Source organism: Canis aureus, chromosome 19, assembly GCF_053574225.1.
Source record: "Canis aureus isolate CA01 chromosome 19, VMU_Caureus_v.1.0, whole genome shotgun sequence".
Lineage (NCBI taxonomy): Eukaryota > Metazoa > Chordata > Mammalia > Carnivora > Canidae > Canis > Canis aureus.
Genome location: NC_135629.1, coordinates 8,638,774 through 8,660,941, shown reverse-complemented (window position 1 = coordinate 8,660,941; position 22,168 = coordinate 8,638,774). Strand labels below are relative to the sequence as shown.

The 22,168-nt window shown below is 45.5% G+C and overlaps 2 long non-coding RNA genes across 2 annotated transcripts in view; both read left to right on the top strand.

The window, feature by feature from the left end:
* The window catches only part of LOC144289603 (uncharacterized), an 83,820-nt gene that overhangs the window by 47,735 nt on the left and 13,917 nt on the right, over positions 1-22,168 (top strand). The gene's annotated exons all lie outside the window — the stretch shown is intronic.
* Positions 9,019-17,491, top strand: LOC144289605 (uncharacterized). The gene is made up of 3 exons (XR_013357442.1): positions 9,019-9,149; positions 15,377-15,610; positions 16,929-17,491. It is a non-coding gene; the product is annotated as an uncharacterized LOC144289605 (long non-coding RNA).

Below are 22,168 nucleotides of genomic sequence, written 5' to 3'. Positions count from 1 at the left end.
TATTTATTTGAGAGAGAGAGAGAGGCAGAGACACAGGCAGAGGGAGAAGCAGGCTCCATCCAGGGAGCCTGATGTGGGACTCGATCCCGGGACTCGATCCTGGGACTCCAGGGTCATGCCCTGGGCCAAAGACAGACACTAAACCACTGAGCCACCCAGGGATCCCCCTTAAGCCTCTATTCCTAAAAATAAAAATAAACATGAAATAAAACAAAAACCTTTCCTTGCCTCAAATTTAGCTTTTCACTGTGCTTTTTTTCTTTCACCACCACCCAGGTGCACAGTTCTTTTTTTTTTTTCTATGTTTTTAATTAAAATTTTTTTCTGAAAAATAATTATTTATTTATTTATTTATTTACTTACTTACTTATTTTAGGGGGAGAGAGAGAGAGAGAGAGAGAGAGAGAGAGAGAGAGAGAGAGAATGTATGCCAGGGAGAGGGGCAGAGGGAGACCAAAAGGGAAAGAGAATCTCCAGCAGACTCATCTTTAAGTGAAGAGCCTGACCAACCATGGGTCTCAATCCCAAGATCCTGAGATCATGACCTGAGCAGAAACCAGGAGTTGGACATTTAACCAACTGAGCCCCCAGGCGCCCCCAGTGAAAAACTCTGTTTAACATAATTGTTATCAATGTGTGCATGCAATTTTGAGTTCCTTTTTCTCTCCTAATCATTCCTTGCAACACTGACAAATATTCCTGCTGCAAAGTGCCTCAGGGCAGTGCTTCCCATGTTTCCTCCACTCTAACCCCACTGTCCAGCTCCTGCCACACCCATAATCTCCCTTACACTCTTCCATTCAGTGTCTCCCTTTAAAACAAGCATCTTTTTATTTTTAAAGAAATCTTATAAATGTTACCAGAAATAGGAAACCAGTGTGATAGCCATAATTAGAATGCAGCTGTAAAAATGAAAACAAAAGCAAAGTGATTAAATTCTAGACAGAGACTGTCACCTGCTGGGGGCTCTGGGTCAGAACCTCCCCCGCCACCTCTGCTCTTTGTGAAAAGACATCAGAGAGTGTCAGAGAGACCTGGGAGCTATATAGCATGGTGACTGTAGTTAATAAAGCTGTACTGTACACTTGAAATTTGCTAAGAGAGGAGATCTTGGCATTCACACAAGTGCATGCACACGCACACAGAGGTACTGATCTGAGATAATGGATAGGTTAGTTAACTTGTGATTATTTCACAATATATATAGATACCAAATCAAAGCATTACACACTTTAACAAAAATACTGTTTATTTTAAATATATAATTTCAATTATTAATTATGCCTTCAGAAAGCTAAGAGGTTAAAAAAAAAAAGACTTGGAAGCTCCATACCAAGGCCTTCTCATGGAATTCTCCAGACTGGACAGCCATGGGAATGCATTGATATTCTCAGTGTGTTGCTCAAAGGCATGGAACGTCCCTGATTTTGTGGCACTTAATGTCCTGCCTGTGTTTTTCCAAAACTCAAACTCATTTTCCAAGTGAGGCATAAGTCTCCCTTTGTAAGATTCTGGAAAAGGAGAAAGGCAGCTAGACTGCAAGGCAACCCTGAGGCTATTCCTTGATTGGTTCTGGACTTGTGTGCAATCTCAGAGAAGTCATTTCTGTTCTCTGGAAGTCAGACCCCTCACCTCTAAGAGAAATAGTTGATATGGAGGATTTCTGACATTTGTAGTCTATTGGGGCCCTATGTCTATCATGTTAGTGATATATTTAATATCCCACCAAATTAATAAACCATGATTCATCTAACCCTTCTCTAGGACATTTATATTATTTTTGGTCTTTCACAGTATTAATCGCCACTGCTAAAATTATGTTTTCCTCCTTAAAACAGCATTTTCCCTATTTTTGAATTACTTCATAGGATAAATTTCCAGAATTGGTATTCTTAGATCAAAGCATGTGGGTCTAATCCTTGGTGGACAGTGGTCTTCCCAAAGGTTAGTATGATTTCACAATCACATATGCAGTGTCTAAGAGTGTGCTCTGAAAACAGGTCATAAGTATTAGCAGTAGGGATATCCAGAACCTTTTTCAGACATTTTGCAGCCTTGGGCTTTAGGCGGATGTGAATTTAAGGGAAAGAGCTGGTCTACCTTCAAATGGAGCTGTGATTTGGTTCATAGCTCATGCCTTGAAAGACCTAGTGATCTCAAACCTTCTCCCTTCCTACCCATATCTTAGCCCCTTCTTTCCCCAATCATCTGACACTTAGAACAAGTAAGATATTTCAGGGAAGCAACTTTTACCCTCTTGCTTTCTCTTCTGTGGACCTGTCACTTCACCACCCTTTCCTCTAACAAGGAGGCTCACAGCCCTGGTGCCTCTTGTACCCACCAGGATGGGTATTTGGATTTTTAAAATATTTTATTTATTTATTCATGAGAGACACACAGAGGGAGAGGCAGAGACATATGCAGAGTGAGAAGCAGTCTCCCTGCAGGGAGCCTGATGCAGGACTCAATCCCAGGAACTGAGCCAAAGGCAGATGCTCAACCACTGAGCCACCCAAGTGCCCCCAGGATGAGTATTTGCAACTGCACCCAAACTAGCACTGTTGAGACCACTTTGGATGTTTAGTCTTGGTTCTGAAGAAGGGTGTATGTTTTTTCTACATGACTCCTCACCTTCATCGAGCAATGAGAAAGCTGCCCTGTTACAGTGTTGTTATATCATCTCCCTCATGAGTGGGTAACCTCCCTGAGGGCAGGGATTGGTGTTTGCCATGTTCACAGCTACATTTTTTTGTACCTACAGTAGTGCCGGGCACATAGCAGGGGTGCAATACATATTCAGTGGGTGAATGTATGTTGCACACAAGCTCCTCTACTATGGTTTGGGCACAGTGTGGGAAGTGGGGCTAAGCCATTCCAAGTCATAGCTTTCAGGCCCAAAGGCCAAGAACATGTTCTTACAACATGGCAACTTCTGGAGAAATGAGGATTTTTGTAATCTGGAGAACTTCAAGATTAGTCGTATTCAAATCCAGATTGTGAATAAAGTGAAGTCAATGAGAATAATTCCTTAAGATGGATAGAATCCTTCTCTTCCTGGAGGAAGGGAGCGCTCACTCTGAGAGGAGAGGAAAGGGCAGAGAAAATGAGAGATGAGGGATCCCTGGGTGGCGCAGCGGTTTGGCGCCTGCCTTTGGCCCAGGGCGCGATCCTGGAGACCCGGGATCGAATCCCATGTCGGGCTCCCGGTGCATGGAGCCTGCTTCTCCCTCTGCCTGTGTCTCTGCCTCTCTTTCTTTCTCTCTGTATGACTATCATAAATAAATAAATAAAAATAAAATAAAATAAAATAAAGAAAGTGAGAGATGAGCAAGAGGGAAAAGAGAAAAATGAGAGACAGATGTCTGGATGGCTTAGTTGGCAGAGCATGCGACTCCAGATCTCGGAGCTGTGAGTTTGAGCTCCATGTTGGGCACAGAGATCACTTAAAAATAAGATTTTGGGTTTTTTTTGAGAGAAATAAGAAAAGAGACTATGTGACTTGACAGACAAATACAATCAAAGCATAAAAAGCAAAAAGTTAAAAAAAAAAAAGCAAAAGGTTTTAGACCTATGTTGTTCAATAAACCATTTTAAGACAATGTGGAGTGAGGTGGAGGGAGGTGAAACCCATTTTTTAAAAAAAAGTTTTAAGTCTGATAGATTCTGAATGTGTTCCAAGGTGATACGGCAAAGCTGCCCCAGAGCCCTGGATCCTGCTCCTAGGAACCTGGACTTCTGAGCCACCATCCAGGACAGAGAAGGAAAGCCAGGGCCACATCAGGACCCTGGAGAGCGCCGAGCTCACTCAGCAAGCCCAGCAAACCTGGCCATGGCCTTGCAGGGCTAATGATGTCTCCTTCCTCCTAACCCCCTTCTGAGTATTCAGAGACTGGTGTCTTCACTCTTGACTTGCCATGCAGACACTGAATGCATAATCTTGGAGCTGAAAGAGGCTGTCGCTGATCTCCCTCTGAGATTCCAAACTCAGATCCCACTGCATCACCCAATCACCTCCCTCACTGCTGACCTCTGGGTCCTGTGTGTATATGATTCTAGAGACCATTGGTCCCCTACTCTGTCCATATTATAGTAGAGAAAATGAAATGAACTACCCAAAGCCACCCTCAGATGATGTCTCACATTCTAAAGGGGAAGCAGGTATGCAACAGGTTTGGGGCCTGTTGGACTACCACTCCTCCTCAGAGGGCCCCACTGGATCCTTCAGGGTTCCTGCAGGTATCCCCATCTAATGGTCTCAGACCAGTGATCCACAAAGGCTCTAGGCTCTGAAGTTCTTTGTTCTTTATCTTGCTTTCTCTCTTTTCCCATCAGAGAGCCTATAATTAAGGAGCTACTTAAAAACCAATGAATGGCTTACTTTCTATGAGTAACAACCATTGTGCTTGTCTTAGCTCACTGGATAGTGATTGACTCCTTGCTGGTTGGACAGCTTATGAGACCCCACTCTGTCCAAAATTGTTCTGATCTGGCTAAAGCTTAGTGGCTTCTGGGGCTCATCACTATGCAGCTAATCAGCTATAAATGCAGGAAAAGTTGAGAGGCTCTGGTAACTACAGCAATACAAGATAGCTGGATCCTGATGCCAATTCTCTGAAGCAAAAATCACAATATAGCTTGGAAAGAGAAAAGGGCTTGTTCAAGGTCAACAGCAAATACACAGCTTCTGTAACCCAGAGATAGGAACAAGGAGAGAGAGACAGAACTGCTTCAGACTCTGAAAGGAAGAACCGGGTCTCAAAGTAAAGCCATCATTACTCATCTCCTGGGGCTTGTGGGACATTCTTATACATGTCTGGCGCTGGGTTTTATCTCCAGTACGTGTTATGAGAGCATAAAAATGTGGTCTCCTGTCTCTAAGTGCCCCACATCTATGTTTGATGGGGTCGAAAATTCTAGCCTTGCAGAAGACAGTCTTTCTTTTGGGTTGAGTACTACCTTTCTCTTTGTGTTCTCATTCAGAATACAATAGATGCTTCAAAATTGGCTAATGTGATTATGGAAGCTGAGAAGTCCCACAATCTGCCATCTGCAAGCTGGAGGTCCACCAAAGCCAGTGGTATAATTCAGCCTAAATCCAAAGGCCTGAGAGCCCAGGGAGCCAATGGTATAAATGGTATATATCTCAGTCTGAGGGCCAGGGAAGACCGGATGAGATAAGATGTCTCTGCTTACAAGCTGAGGAAGAAAAAAGGGACAAATCTCTCCTTCCCGTTCTATGCAGACCCTCAACAGACAAAGCCTGCCACCTTGGGAGGCAATATGCTTTACTGAGTCCACTGGTTCAAATGCTAATCTCTTCCAGAGGCACCCTCAGAGCATACCCAGTAATATCCAAAAAAATGTTTAATCTGGATACTGGGTGATCCAGTCAAGCTGACACATAAAATTAATCATCACCCTGAGGGCTGGGTGACCTTATGCTGCTAATTATAGGGTTATTTGGGCCCAGGGGAGCAGGAAGGCACCCTATCATTGCCCTTCTTTTTCCACCCAATACGTAAACTCAGATGAGGTCAAGTTAGAGCTGCAGCTGGTGCAGCCTTGAAGGGGAAATTAGTACAATCAACGGATTATTATTACTATTCTTCAGAGCAACAACAGCTAACATTAGATATCCATCTTAGAATAATTTGACTACTAGCTAGCATTTATTTGGGTATTGACTACATATCAGGCACTGTGCCAGGTATCTTATTTCACATTAGCCATTCATGTGTACTACCCTATAGAGTAGACATTATTCCCATTTTACAAACAGGGAAATTGAATCTTAGGTTAGGTATCCTGTCAAGGTCATTTGGACTGAAGTCTGGCAGTGCCAGGACTTGGACTCAGGTATCCAACTGTAAAGACCATACTCCTAACTCTGACTTTGTTCTTTTTTGATAGCTGACCCCTTCAAACATGCTAGGGTCATGGGAATAAACAGAACAGATACAATCCCTACCTGTGTGGATGCAATAATCCTGGGGGAGTAATTTCTGAGCATGCACTATTTGCCTGACACTATGATTTGCTTGCATTCAATTATTTAGGTGACAAACCTATAAGGTAAGGACATTATTATGCCCATTTGACATATTGAGGCAGGACTCAGAGGTTAAGTAATTTTCTTCAGCATCAGAAGTAGGGTCTGGCAGGGTGTGAAAGGGGCTGGAGAACCCCATCCATGGTGCCTCAGTGACAGCTATAGGGCTCAAGGTATGTATGTGAGTACTGGGGCTTTTTCAGACTTCCCCCAACTCCTTGCCAGCCTTCCAGAGCTAGAGTACTCTAAACACCACCAAGGGTAGTGTCCTCTTTGTCATATTGTGGAATTCCTCGAGACAGTATCCCTATCCTCAGTTTACTGGGTAGTCTCAATATCTCTGAGCCATCATGCCACCTACTTGGCAGGGTCAATGCAATGATCAAATCAGACAGACGATGAAAGAGTGTCAGCAGATAGGTGCCTAATACATGTCAGTTACTTCTCTCAAATTTCGGGATAGCAGTGAGGTCGTGGGAGATCCACAGCCCACACTTGGAGAACCATTAATTGATCCGGATCATGCCAAGAAGTGGCCCCAGGTTCAGAGAGGCTGTATCTCTGGACCCAGCATTGCCCTTCTAGCATATGAGCCCCCCTGAGTACCACCCAGTAGGCTCAAGGGACAGAGGTCCTTCCAACCCAAGTGCAATATTTACCTTGGCCACATGAGGACAGCATACACCCATACAACACGCTGGTCATAATTATTCCTGGGTATGGGGCTCCTGCTGCTGAGGCTCCCAGAAGGAATGGCTCATACACAGAAAACTGGATGACCTCTCCCCATCATGCCAACCCACCCTACTCTACCCAGCATTCCCTCCCTATCGCCTGGTTCAGAAACATTATCAAACCCTCTCTTTAGATAAGTGCTTAGCTTAAGAGTTACAGCCACAGGCTAGATACTACCATTACTTCTCATTCAGCTAGTATTTATTGAAAACCTTCTTCATACCAGGCATGATTCTAGGTGCTAGACACTTAGCAGTCACAAAAGATCCCTGTCCTTATTGAGCTCACAGTCACTTGAGTAATGGAAATTACTGACTTCCTGCATACATTTTATTATGAAAAATTTCAAACATGCAAAAAAATTGAAGGAATTTTATAGTGAACACCCATAGACCTACCACCTTTATCACATATCTATGCACTTATTTCTCTCTCTATTCACCAATCCCACTTTTTCTTAGATTTTTTTAAAGTTGTAAACATCTCTATATTTCTGCTCTAAATCATTACTGAGTTCAGTAATGATTTATACATGCTCTTTTAAAGGTATAATCAATAGTGAGATGCATAGATCTTAAGTGAGCTATTGCATGGGTTTGACAAATGCACACACATTTTTACACCTAAATATAATCAAGATGGAGCCATTATTAGCTGCTTTTTGAGTTCTGCAATCTAGGCTGGTTATCTAACTTTTCTGGACTAGAAACCAGACGCTTAGTTTTAAAAGAACAATAAAGTTGCTAAAAGCATTAAATACAGTAATATATAAAAGCACCTAGAGGGGTGCCCGGGTGGCTCAGTTGGTTAAGTGTCTGCCTTCAGCTCAGGTCATGATCCTGGGGCCCTGTAACTGAACCCTGAGTCCCACTCAGGGAGAGAGAGAAAACAAAAAGAAAGCACCTGGAGTATGGTAAACACATGGGTTATAGAGTTAGCCGGCTCGGTGTGGAATTCTCTATTATTTTCTGGATGTGTGACTTTCGCCAAGTTGTTTACCTTCTCTGAGCTTCTACTCCCTCCTCTGAAGTCAGTCATAAAAACCTATTTTTTTAGCAGTGGTCTCATCCAGGCTGAACACCAGAATTACCTGAGGAATGTCTAAACCTAATCAAAATTCCCTAATTATTTGGAAATGTATAAATATGGTTAAAGAATAGAGAATGACTGATGTTAGCAGAACTAGGTTCAGTGAACCCTGCTGCAGACCTGGGCAGACCTTGGGTAAGGAATACACTTAAGCTCTCTGGCCTCAGTTTTTCCATCTTTATAATGGCTGCAATCATGGGCTTGTTGTGAAATGCAAATGAGCTCATGAATAGGAGAGAAGTCTATGAGTTGTAAAGTGCTCCACCCTGGGAGAAATATTATTTAGGAATACTGGAGTCAGAGAGTATCTTCAAGATCTTAATTTGACAGAATCAACTCTTTTAAAGAAGGGAACCAGACATGGGGAAGAATTAGCTTTTTGTATCACCTCTAAGGAAATACAACCTGGCCCAGAAGATAGCTCAGACCCCAGAGGGTACAGTGACCTTAAACTGGTCTTGTCTTATCTCCATCAGGCAGCTTTTTCTAATCATACCTATTTCTTTCTCTTTCCTCTATCACCTGTTTCAATAACTAGGAACTTATTAGAAACTCCCATGTTTTCCACTGTGTGGATATGGAGAAATGAAATTTGTGGCACACATACCTCTACTACCCACTCTTGTGCCCCAGACATTAATAACTGACACTTAACTTTTTGCCACTGAGACCATGTCCACCTTAGAGGCCTATCATCATCATCACCAAATGATCAGCTCTAACAGGTGAAATGAAACCTGTCATTTTTCCTAATAATGAAATTTCAATAAATATTGGCTGGTAGTGTGAGTGGCAGTGTGAGTTCCCCCAAACAGAGTATCAATTATTTCAAGACAGGACCATGTACTATTCTGTGACATTCCAACAAAGTTTTAGGCATTTTGGATGGTAGATGTCATTAACCTACCCCCTCTTTGGTTGGAAAGGCAGTGTACCAAGGTAGGCATGGTCTCTGGAGAAAGACAATCTTGATTTCTAGACACAGCTCTGCTATTTGCTGGCTGGGTAACCTGGACAAAGTGACCTCCACTGAAAAACAGGGGAGCATACTATATCTCTTGTAAGAATATCGCAAAGATTCCGTGAGCCTATGCAGGTAAAGCTCTTAGCACAGTGCCTGGCATAGAGTGGGTATTCAGTAAACTATGACTTGTGTCAGTTGCATGATTACTGAGGTGGTAGAAGAAGGTGAGCCAAGTCTATAAAATTATAAGAAAGATGTGCTCAGTGGAGCATGACACAAAATAAAAAAGACACCCTGCAGTGCCTGAGACAGGTGAGTGCGTGATAAGTACTTGTCACTTCACCTGGAAGCTAATACAGGTATTTGTTACTGCAAAGGTGGCAATTTCTGGAACAGAGCTAAGGCAAGAAAGGTTTGGGTACATTTGTTTCTGAAGAACTCATGGTACCCAAGAGAAAAGGGGAGCCGAGGGCTTCCCCAACTAGCCAGAGCAAGGCAGGTGTGTCTGGGGAAGTCCCCAGCTGCAGGGTGGAGAAGAAGAGAAGCCTGGTAAGAGCATGGAAACAGGTGAGACATTTCCACCCGGGTGCAAGGCAGGCAGCTAAGAGGAGACGCCCAGTGGGTATCCCAACAGGTAAGCAGAAAAACAGAGCCACCTGGGAGCATGTGATAGGGATTGAGGTAGGTAGGTGGGTGGTAGATAGTTGGCACTCACTGAGTGTGGAGGTATGGGGGGGGGAATCAAAGAAGAGGCAGATACACATTAGAGGCTCGGTTCTGAGAATGAGGCTTCATTCAGTTCAGTGGCCAACCAACGCACATGGTCAGGGAGCTTGGGTCATCCATGCACATACCTCAGAATCAACCGTCAGCTGAGGGGCTGTGAACCTATCCTCTGGGTTGCTTTTATTGCTCTCAAGGTGCCCCAGCCCCCCAGCCCGGGGAGCTTCCCTGAGCACTCCCTCTGGCCCAGCAGAGCTGTACAAACATCGCTTGCCTCTCCTTGTCAGCGGCTGTCAGAACACATTTGTGGCAGCAGCGTTCATGCATGCTCCAGGAAGTCCAGGAGGCTGGGTGCTTCAGGGGAATGGCTAGATTTAGCAATGACTAATATCTTTGGATGACATCAGGAGACTCGTTCCCTGACCAAAGCGGTGGAAGATAGGACTGGGTGGGTTTCCAGGAAAAAGAAAAAGGAAGAAAAGAGGAATCTATACAAAGCTCCCACCTTGACTGCAGTGGGACTTCATTTCCCCAGTAGAGTAAAAGCCCAGATTCCTTCTGTTCTCACCCTTAGTTCTGTTATCAAGTTGCTGGGTGCTGCAAGAGTCACTATGGGCCTCGTCCTCATCTATAAAATGAAGACAGTTACACCTGCTCTGACCCATGGAGCAAAAATGAGGGTCAGAAGTAAGCAAGCTCTTCAGAGGACACAAAGTGATAGACCAGGGATAACAAATGCATGTGTTTTTTTGTTTTTTTTGTTTTGTTTTGTTTTGTTTTTTTTGGACATCGACTCTGCTTGATAGTGGCTGCTTTGATCCCTGTGTTGAGTAGGATTCTGAAGCTGAGACCATGACAGAAAGAGCAGCATGGTCGCTTAGTTACATCTGCCATGGGTGCAAGAGTGAAGGGCACCCCCTCCTATGCTATGTGCTTGCCATTTGTGTCCTAAATGGTTGTGACATGCTGTCACTGTCATTTCTTCTTATTCAGCCCAAAACCAAAACCACTCTAGGAGGCCAATATGGAGCCTCCATTCAGGAGGCTCATCTCACATGTCCTTTCTCTCCTCTTTCTTCCTTCCTTCCTTCCTTCCTTCCTTCCTTCCTTCCTTCCTTCCTTCCTTCCTTCCTTCCTTCCTTCCTTCCTTCCTTCCTTCCTTCCTCCCCCTCTCCCTCCCTGCCTTCTTCTTTTTCCTTTCCTTTCCTGTTCCTTTTCTTCTCTCTCTCCTTCTTCTCTGAGCAGGTAAAGTAGACTTGGGCCAGATTTCAGGACCAACATCAAACTCCAAAGAGCAGAAAGAACTGGAAGCCAAGGTCAAATTGGCAAAAGTCAGATGCATGGAGGGCACAGAGAGTCACACAAAGACAGCAAGTAGGTGTGAACACTAGGACCCACAAGGTGAAGAGGCCCTTTTGCCTGAAGGTCAGGGACACTGAGGCCTGGCCAGGCAGGAAAAGCACCTGGAAACCAGTTACAGTGAGCAAACCATTTGCCACCAGCAGCTGCCTGGGAGTGTGGGAGTAACAAAGGTGCTGGTGTAAGCTCTGCTGCTCCATAGCTATGTGACTCAGGCAACTCACTGCCTCTCTGAGGCTCAAGGTCTTCACCTGGAACATGGAGATCACAATCCTACTACCTCCCCACTCAGGGGGTTGCATGAAGACCAAGTGACCATGACCACAGCAACCTGATGGTGTCCCAGCATGTCCTGCCTCCTCTCCTCCACCCCCTCTCCTGCCTGCACCCAGCACCAGGTCAACCCCCTCAGGCCAGGCCCACTGGCTCAATCTGGGAGACCCAGGGCCAAAGACTTGGAGAAGGCCTATGAAAGACAAAGTGTTACCTGGGTCATGGATCATGAATGGCCTCTCTTGTCCCTGTTCCCAGGCTCCAGAATGTCCACAATATTCCAGATTCCAAGTTTGCCTAGAATTTAGACCCCTCCTGCCCAGGGGTTTCTAACTCCTGCTGGGACCAGCCAGAGATGGTACTGGGAAGGAATCTTGTGGTTCTTTTCTTTGCAATTGTTCTAGAAGCCCAGAGCACTGAGCAGGGGACCACCATGATTATTTACTTGTCCCTCAGTGTCCCAGCCTTTTGCCATGATCTCAGTCCCCACTGAGGGGGCACTGACATTATTGGACTACAAATACTTCTCTAGAAGTATGCACCTTCTCAACCTCCCTTCAGAGGGAGGTGAGGAAGAGTGGGCAGGGCATCGGTGTCACTCAGGCCCCTGAATCACAGCCAGGCAACCTCATGGCTCAGAGACCTCTGGGTCCTCTCTGGGCCTCAGTTTCCTCATCTGCAGGTTCTTTCCAGCCCAGTGGATATAGTAATAAATAAGATAATATATGTGTGTGAAAGGGCTCTGTAAACTGCAAAATATGAGATATACGTTAACTTATGTCCCCCCTAGAAATTTACAACTCAAAGTATTAGATATACATTAACTCATATCCCCCACACACCGGCCCCAGAAATTCAAAACTCAGAGTAAGTCCCAGGGGCCAATTCTGGGTAGTGACTGGAGAACAGCTGACCTTGCATCTCTCAGTCACATCATATAGTCATCCCACCCCTATTACTGCCTCATTTCCAGCTATGTCCCTTCTTCACTCCAGTTAAAAGAGACTTTCCATTAGTTTCCAATCACACCACATACTTTCAGGCTTCAGCACCTGTGCTCAAGCTGATTCTTCTGCCTGGAATGCCCTTTCCCTCCCTGCCTGGCAAACTCCTATGCATCCTTCAAGACCCAATGTCAATGACCATTCCCCTAGGAAGCTTCCCTATCTGATGCCCCCTCCCCCATGCAGAATTAGTGTCCTGCTCACTGAGTTCCACCAGACCTCTATTTTTGCATGCTGTATTAGAATGAGACTGGATAGGACAAGCTGAGTTGGCTTGATACATACACCCCCTGACCCAGAACACAGTAGGTGCTTAGCTAGTGTGTGGATTTGTACCCATCACATTCACCCACTCACCCAAAACTGGCCATGTGTCTGGCTTTCAGAACTCAACACAGGTTTCCTCCTGAATCTACAAGCCCTTGCTTCTAGTTTGGCCTAGCTCATGTTCCTCCAGATACCATGGGGCAAAGTCGTACTGAGGCAACTACAGGATGCTGTGTCCCTGTGTAATGGGGGTGTGCAGGAACAGAGGGGCAGTGGTCACGGAGGAGCCAACTGGGAGCTCTGAAGGCCGCCCGTCACCATGGAGACAGGGCTCGTGGGCCAGCCAGGCCCAGGCTGGTCAGTGAATGAATAAACGTGGCCCATTTTTCTGCCTTTGTTTGGAGCCTCCCTGGGGCTTCCTGCTGTCAGCCCCAGCTGTGGGGAAGGCGGAATTTGCCTGATATCGCTGAGCCGCCGCCTGGCAGCGCCGAGCCTGGCCTGGGCCGCCCCACGCCAAGATTCATGCCCAGCTAACAAGCCCTACTTTGTTCCTGTGGGAAAGTCCAGCCCCTCAGGAAAGAGCCCTCACTCCGGCCGGCCCCTGGTCTGGGGACTCAGTGAGGCAAACAAAGCTCCATCCGTTGGCGACAATTCACAGGCCCCAGTGTCCACCTCCATGCCCAGTGAGGGACGGATCTGCTCCTGAAGGCAGAACTCTGGCGCATCCCTGTGCCACTCCTCTCGGAGGCTGAAATGCGAACCACTGCCAAAGTCTCCCCTACCTGCCCCAGCCTTTAGTCTCAAAGTGGGGCTTCTTATAAGAGGCAGGTGGGCCTGGGCAGGGGCAGCAGGGGTAGAACTCAGCTGTTATGTACATGTGACCTGGGGAAAGTCAGCCTGGTCCACCCATTCCGGGAGGCCAGGCCCAGTGGATTTGCAGAAGGTCTTGGTGCTGGCTGGAGTCCTAATTCCACCTCTGTCTACACAAGTGGCCTTGGCCTCATCATGTCATTGCATCAGTCTCAAGATAAGAATGCTGAGCCCGGCTGCCTTCTCAGGTGTCATTGATATTGACAGTGATAAGGAGTAACTTCATTTAGCACTAGTTTTGTGCCAGGCTCTCTGCAAATGGTGTCCCATGAACTCTTTCATTGCAAGGGTTCTCACAATGGGAATTCACCAGCTCAAATGTCTACGGGGAAGAACAGGCAGGTAACTTGAAAGAATTTCAGAGAGCTCAGAGAGGGGAGAGCAGGGGATGCTGGGCACTGTGGAAACCCAGGAATCCCTGCCTCACCTCATAGGTACCCAAGGACTCAGTGCCAGAAATTGTTCCCATATGGGAATGTAGGGTCCAGCCTGGCCAAATCTTCTGATTGTTGTTAAAGGAAGTTGGAAATCTGGATTTTGATGAGAATCTTCTCAATTTGTAAAAAATGCAAAACTAAACAATATATCATTTACATCTAAAGTGAAGCTGCATATAAAGTGTGAGGAGGATAAACACAAAATTCAGCATAACAGTGAACTCTCAGAGGTGGGAGAGACAGGCTTGGAGGGGAATCTGGGAGCTCAACAGTATCAGCTATTTCTTAAGCTGGGAGCTGGGTACACAGATGTTTTTATGTGATTCTTTATGCCTTATATGTATATTGTGTATTTTCTTTGGAATGCATGACATGGATTCCATAATAACTTATTATAAAATCACCAGGAGCCCAGTTAAAATGATGCAGGACACATCTAGTCCCCAGGCCTCCTGTGTGACACCTGCCATGGCTTAGATGACATTTTTCCCATTTCCCAGATGAGGAAAACTGACTCCTGGGGTTTAAGCCACTTGTCCAAGGTCCTACAGGTCTCAGTGACTGCTGTGGTTTCAATTCTACCAAAATCAGAGCCTGAAAAAAGAGTGCTAGGTAAAATGGCTTTTTGGGAGGTGATCCCTGCAAACACAGCTGGAGAGGAGGAAGTGAGACTGGAAAGGAAGGAAGCCAGTTGAGAATGTGTCATCAAGCAAGTGACTGCCATGGGCACCTGGAGCTGAGTCCTGTTAGGACTCTCTGGGAGACAGAGTAGAACACACATCTTCAAGCTATCCTACCTGATAGATGAGGGAGCTGGGATATTTATACCCCTTCCCCTTCAGCATTAGTTCAGAGCTGCTCCAGGAGGCATTAATTCCCCTGGTCTTTTTGGCCTGCTGTTGGTGAGGGCAGAGTGGCTCTGGGGTCAGAGAGAGCCCACAGGAAAGGGCTACAGGTCTGGTATATGGAAGTCAGGTAGGTGTGACCCACAGCAGCCACAGTGAGAACAAAGAGCAAGATACTCATGCCAGCATCTGCTACAGTGACTAGGAAACACAAGTGGCTGGGGTCCTACACATGATGTCACTTGCCTTCTCAAATTCATTGCCTGAGTAGCTCCCTACCCCATAGCTACTAAACAAGAGTCTTGTGAGGAGGGGGAAGGTATAGGCAGATATGTTTTCAACAAGGTCCCACATATTCTTCACACACACTAAAATCTTTGCTTAGGAGACAAAGTCCAGACTCTTAGACTGTCATTCAAGGTTGCCACCACCGTTAATTCCTACCTGTCCCGTCCTGTCCCTGTTTCAGTCACCTAGGCTCCCTCAACCCACCCCATTATCTCTCTGAGGAACAGCCGGTCCAGGGAACTGCAATGCTTGCAGAAAAGTTCATGTGCAGTGATTTCAGACTTGTGGGATTTAAGTAACTGCCCAAATTGAGGGTTTCTGAAATTACTCCACTTATCTCTTCTTGGCCTTAAGATTGCTTTTTATAAATTGAGATGATGGAAATATTCCTCTCTTCCAGTGAGAGACGTAAAGGGAACCAATTCCATTTTGTAACCCAAAACATAGGCCTTAATTTTCTATTTCCTTTGCAGCCACAGTAAAGCTGCTAATCTTTAAACCTGCACTGACAGTCCCCACCATGGATGTCAAAGGACTCTAAAGGCTTGTCCTGCTTCCCTGAGGTTTATCTGAATTTAACTTGAAACAGATGGACAGCTTAAGCTTTGAGATCATTAAGGGTCTTTTAAGATGAGAGACATTTTTGCACTCCCTGGTACAACATTTATTGAGCATCTACTAATGTGCTGGATCATGAGGATGAATAGGTGAGTACCAGACAGACTTGGGGAACCTCAGAGTGCCTGGGGAAACAGATGGAGTAGATTATTTCTTTACCATACAGTTTGAGCAATAACCTACTGGGGGAGGCGTATCCAAGGTGCTGAGGTATGGCTCTGGCCTCATGAGTTATCCAGGGGTGCAGCAGTTACACACTCAACTGCCCCATCTAGGCCAGGTGAAATCTCATGCAGAAATCTGATGCTTTAGAGAGTCATCTTCCATTTTCAACTGATCTTTCAGGGTTCCTGCATTGGGGAAGGCACTCAAGTTGGTAGCTAAGGTATTTTTAATATCAAATATTCTTCTGTGCAACCAGAAGGTCCCAGCAACAGCAGGGCTCAGTGGAAAAAGTCATTCAAACCAGGGAGGCATTTAGTTAATGGCAGCCCCTTGGAGGTGGACATCTTATCCCTGCAGGGGAGGATGTCAAGGGCACGTGATTCAAGGGTAGAAGAGTGTCTCCTTAACTAGGACCTTAACTTCTCCTTACGCACCTTAGGACAAGGTTATTCTCTAGGGTGTAGGGGTCCACAGAACACCAGTGCCCAAATGCCCTTTATGATTTAATAAGTCTGGGAACATGTACATTGTTGTGTGGGTCCCAAAGGATGGATGGATGAAAACTGACATGAGACACCACAGACACTGGTAAAGAGTCTGTTTCTTTTAAGGCCAAGGCCATAGAAACAGATGTTTTTGGTATGCAGCTCAGAGACAAATCTGGTGATATTCCATCATGTCCCTGGGTGGGAACTCAGGCCTCAACACTGCTAAGTCCCCTACATAAATATGAATTCACCCTGCTATCATTTTTCTGGTAGGAGGCTTCTGTCAGTATCAGAACTTTGAATTATCAGGTTCGTTGGAGTCATTACATACCTCTGGTCCATCTGGACTGTACTGAACATTCTGGCTGAAGCTAGTCTGCTCAATAGGTGTAAGAAATGGCTACAAGTCAACCCTACCCCTTCTGGGTGTTGCTGCCGGATTGAGCCTCTGGAAAGCCAATTCCCTAGATTTCTTTCCCAATTGCCTAGATTTATCATCCCCTTAGAAGGGGTTCCCAAATTTGGCTGCCATTAGAATCACCAGAGGGGCTTTAAGAAATACTCGCAATGAGTCTCACCCAAGAGATGCTATAACCATTGGTCTAGGGTGTGGCCTGGGCATCAGGATTTCTTTAAAATCTCCTCCAGGTGATTCTTATAGGCTGCCAAAGTTAGGAATGCTGACCTAGAAGTACCAGGTGGTAGACCCAACTGACTACCTCCTTTAAAACTGACAATGCACATTTTCTTAAAGGTTCTGAGAGCCCCTGCAGTGAAGACTCTTGTTCAACCCAAAGTCTCCCGAACGTATTTAATCATGGAATTCTTTTGTCTTTAAACACTTACTGACATCAAGGAAATAGCATTCTGGGCAGCATATTCTTGCACATGCTGGGGAGAGAGCACCCTGTAGGCTGAAGTGGTCCATGGAGTAGTGGGATAGAGGGTTTGTTGGGGCAAAAGATCACTCTGATCTTTACCTATCATGAAAGGTTGTGTAATTAATTAAAATATTTGCTCTCTCTATACTGACCTCTGGCTTGGCCTGGTGACTTGCTCTGGTCAATGAAATGTGAAAGGAAGTGCCACTTGTTCCTTCTGGGCAGAAGCAGTAGAAGCCTTTGCCTGATGATGCTGAGTGCTCTGTTTTCCTTTTACTGTAAGAGAGCAGTGGCACGGATAGAGGCTGTTTCATCAGCCTGGGTCCTACAGTGAAAGATACATCAAACAGAACCATAGACAATCCCTAGTGTACAAGGAGCTTGATCAAGAAATCTTTATGGAAAAAAAAATCTTTATGGTTATAAGCCACTGAGATCTTAGGGTTACTTGTTACCATGGCATAATTTAGCTTATGCTGACTGATGAAAATGATGCTGGTAACATATCTGTTCTTGCCATAAAGTGCTAAAATTTAGGCTGAGTATTCAGATGGTCTATATTATTTGAATTTTTCCTCTTGAGCATACATCTCATTAAGGAAAAAGAAAACTTGTTTAAAAGTGTTTTAAGTTTTACCCTCATACTGACCTTTGTAGGTGAAAGCTTCCTTCTGCTCAGAATGGCAGGGTCAATTGGAAGCTTTAAGAACATTCTGAGTTCAAGCAAGACAACAAAATGCCTTTCCTGGAGGAGATGCCTAACCTTTTAAAAATATCCTTTCAGAACTTGGGTATGAAGAAGGAAATGCTTTGGGGGGACATGCCTTTAAAACCAGTGGATGTTATTTTTGGTTTCTGCCCAAAACACATAGGCTCTGGGTCACCCACCTGGAGGGGAAATAGCTCAGTCAAAATGTCAAGGCAATAATTTCCACAAGACCTTTTGGTTTCCTGCTCTGGGGACAATTAGACAGCAGAGAGCAATGTATATCCACCCTCTGAAAAGATATCCAAGAACAGCATGGAACTTATCCTTTTACTGGTTTACTTAAGCCAGTTGGATTCCTTAGGTTTGGCCCTCTGTGAGAACATTTTCCTCAAACACCGAACTTGGTACCTGTAATTCTACCATTAAAGCTTTATTCCTTCTGTAATCCCACAGTGCTCTATGATGGAGCTTAGCAAAGTGAGATCTGTGAGCCTGCTGACTTGTAAATAGGAATGTGTGACTCGAATCAGGTTTGAGGATCTAAAGGGTACTGTTATGGGATAAAAGTAGGCCAGAGGAGTCACTGGGAGCCATTGCTTCTGGAACCAGGCAAGGATGAGGCTGAGACACGAATCAGCCTGACACTACAGACCTAGTCAAGATTGAGCAGTGAGCATGGCTGATAATCAACAGGAAAGGACTGAGGCACCAAAACCTATTGTTAAAATACTGAAATAGTACCATCATGTTGTAACTAGCCATTCTTATTTTTTATTAAAGCATGAATGGTGGTATCCCAGGCATAATGACAGGTTATGTCATTATGGGACCTTCCTCTTTATCCAGAAGCCAAAGGGAATGGGGCCTCCTAGTCAACAGGCACCTTAGAAATTATTTTTTATCACCTAAGAGCAAGACACATTGCAACGAAAAGTAGGTGGTAGGCTACCAACAAATGAAGGAGAGGCACAGAGGGAGGAGGAGGGAAGAGGGAGCTGGAGACACAGTTCTCCAGCTTCTCTCTATGCAGAGGAGCCACCCTACACTCTGAAAAGGAACACAGCAGCATTCAAATCACTGACAGGTGGCAGGGGTAAGTCTCTCAAATTGTCAGACTCAGTGGGTTCCCAACAAGACTACAGCAACCAAAGTACTCAGGGTGAAATATCTGGGCAAGAGGTGGGAAGCCTTATAAAAGGTCCTAAAAACTAAAGAGTACCAGAATACATAAAGAGTTCCTACAAATCAATAAGATGAGAGCTTGCCTGCTAGACAGGTGAGTAAAAGACCTGAACAGACCCTTTACAAAGAAAATGTTTCAATGGTCAACACATATATGTAAGGAGGCTCAACCTCATTACTGATCAGGGAAAGGCAATTTACCACCACAGGGAAAGGTAAATTAACACTACAATGAAATGCCTCCACATACCCACAAAAATGGCTTAAATGCAAGACAGACAATATAGGGGTTTACAAGGATGAAGAGCACCTGAGTTTCACATACGTTGGAAGCATATGGATGAATCTCACCAATATAACACTGAAGGAAAGAAGCTAAACACAAAACACTACATACTGTATAGCATTCCAAAGCATACTGGCAGGAGTCAGGGTAGCGGTTATGCTTGCAAGTGAGAAGTGACTAGGAAGGGAACACGGGGCTTCTGAGGTGCTGGTACTAGAAGCTTCTTGTTCCAGAATGCTAGCTTCATGGACCTTGTCAGTTCATGAAATCCATGGGGCTAACCACATATGATTTGTGCACTTTTCTATCTACCTATCATACTTAAGTAAAAGTTAATAGAAAACCTTTAAGGAAGGTATTTCTGTGTTCAGTCCTTCCATATTCAAAAATGTCTCAGGGCAGAAAAAGTATCAAGAGCCATCTTTCCTGGAAAACATTTATGCAACTACATTCCCACTCATTTTGGAAACGCTGAAAGAAATATCCGTATCTTCTAACATAGGCTCTCAAAAAAAAAAAAAAAAAAGTGCTTGATGTGCAGATCTCCATGTGGACAGGCTTCTCGAAAGGGTCTGCTCTGCAAGTTGTCTGTGTCCCTTTTTAGGCTCATGTTTAACAAGTATTTACCCAGCACCTAAAATGTGTGAGGGGCTTTTCACTCCAGCATCTCATATCCTGCTCCCAGGAGGCTGTGAAGGAGAGGATGACCCCTATTCTACAGATGAGGGAAGTCAAGGTGGAGCGAGGGCAGACGGCATGCACAAGGCCTCATGGCCACGTGCCAGAACCGGGATGTGAGCCCATAGACTGGCTCCAAGTCCAGCGTTCCTCTGTTGGGTCACAGCTGCCTGTTCGCATTGAAAGGAAAGGAAATTCTAAATCAAGCACCATCTTTCATTAATTGTACATTGTTCCCCTTCCATCTGTCTATGTCTGTTTAATACACACAAGCACCCATGCAGGCACCATCAAAGCAGTCCCCATGCAGGCCCATGGAATGGGGTGGGTCACAGGGACAGGCACACTGGGCCCTGTCCACACAGCCTAAGGGCAGCTGCAGCTTTCCCTCTGGGATAGCCTGGAAACCTGCCCAGGGGCTTGACACAGCCTTCAAAATAACTACAGACACCAGGGCTGGAAGTGGACTTCTGTCCCATTGGAGAAAGAGGGGAGGGTCTTCTGAGACTGAGTGGTAGGAACAGAGTGCCTGGGCTCAGCTGCCAGTTCCAGCTTCCCAGAGGTCTGAGTATTCAAGTTCATCCACACCCCAGCTGGTGATATGCTTCCTCTGCTTCCTCTCACCTCTTACAGGATCCCTATACCCCTTCCCTCTTCCCATTCTCAGAGAACGTTCCAACCACTCTTAAGTGTTACCTTGGACCCCAAATTGGGACCCATGTCCAGCTACTTAACCATGCCTCAGTTTCCCTGTACATAAAATGGGAATAATGGCTTCCTTGAGCCTCTGGGCAAGCAGAAGAGGCATAGTAGGTTTCTGGAGTGGCATGGCAGGGTGCCCATTCTGGACCCCATCAGGGAGAATTCTAGGCTATATCTCCTGGACAAGGCAGGGTCAGGATAGGAAGGAGGAAAGCAAGTCCAGCCCTACCTCAATAAATCACGAGCCAGGAAATGCAGGGCAGTCACCCTTGCCTCGATATATACTACGCATTAAATGCTTCACTGGTGTCCCACAAGGGAGCTTTGTGAAGAGAGGGGCCAGGGAAGAGGGGTGGGCAATTAACATAAATAAAACCTTGGGCCAGCTCTCCCCCCAGGGTCTTCCAGCAATAAAAGTCTCCTCACGCAGGGGTAGAAACACGGCTTTTTTTTTTTTTTTTTTTTTTTGGAGGGGGACATTTGGCTCTGGGTTTGAGGGCACACAAAAGGCCCTCAAAAAGGAGACAGAAATCTATTACCCGCCTGGCCAGAAACAGCCCCGCTGGAGGCTGGGCTGAAGCCAAGGGCCAAGAAGCTGTCCCAGGGGGCCATGGAGAGGCCTCTGTGAGGGGACCAAGGGTCCCCTGAGGGGCTGCTGGCTGCAGGGAAGGGCTGTGAGGGCATGTTTAACTTCAAGAAATCTGGGACAGCAGGTTAAATTGCAGGTACCCCACCAGCAAGGAGTCCAGCTGAAAATCACTTAGAGGCATCTTGGGAAGCTGTGATTCTGGGGAGTCAACATTTAGGCATGTAGGCCATGTCTTCAGCAAGGATGCCTGGTAGAGGGCTCAGGTGAGGCTGAACGCATAGCTCCGTGTCCCTCACCAGAGGCGGTGCCTTGTCTATTTCACCTGCTTCATTTAGACAAAGGCTTCATATAGATGTCAGAAGACTGGCTACATTTTGCTTGGCCCAATTAACAAAGACAGTACCCATTTAGGAAGCACTCACTAGGGCAGCCCTGGTAGCCCAGCGGTTTAGCGCCACCTTCAGCCTGGGGTGTGATCCTGGGGACGCGGGATCAAGTCCCACGTCGGGCTCCCTGCATGGAGCCTGTTTCTCCCTCTGCCTGTGTCTCTGCCTCTCTCTTTCTCTCTGTGTCTGTTGTGAATAAATTAATAAATAATCTTAAAAAAAAAAAAAGGAAGCACTCACTCTGTGGTGAGAACTGTGTTAATGCTGTCCATGTATGGAAGGCAGTTTAGCCTAATGATTAAAAACTTAATTTATAGTCCGATCTAGCATTTCCTAGCTATGTAATCTTGACCATGTAATTTCACCTCTCCATGCCATAGCTTCCTCAGATACAAGATGTAGATCATGTGGCTGCACTGAAGATTCAATAAGACAATGCATGTGAAGCACAGTGCTTAGCACATAGGAAGTGCTCCTCACACTAGTTGTTGCCTGTATTTTCTTAGGTCTTGACAACATGCAGAAACAATTATATATTAATAGGGTAGCAGCAGCTGCTGTAACAAATATCACCCCCTAAA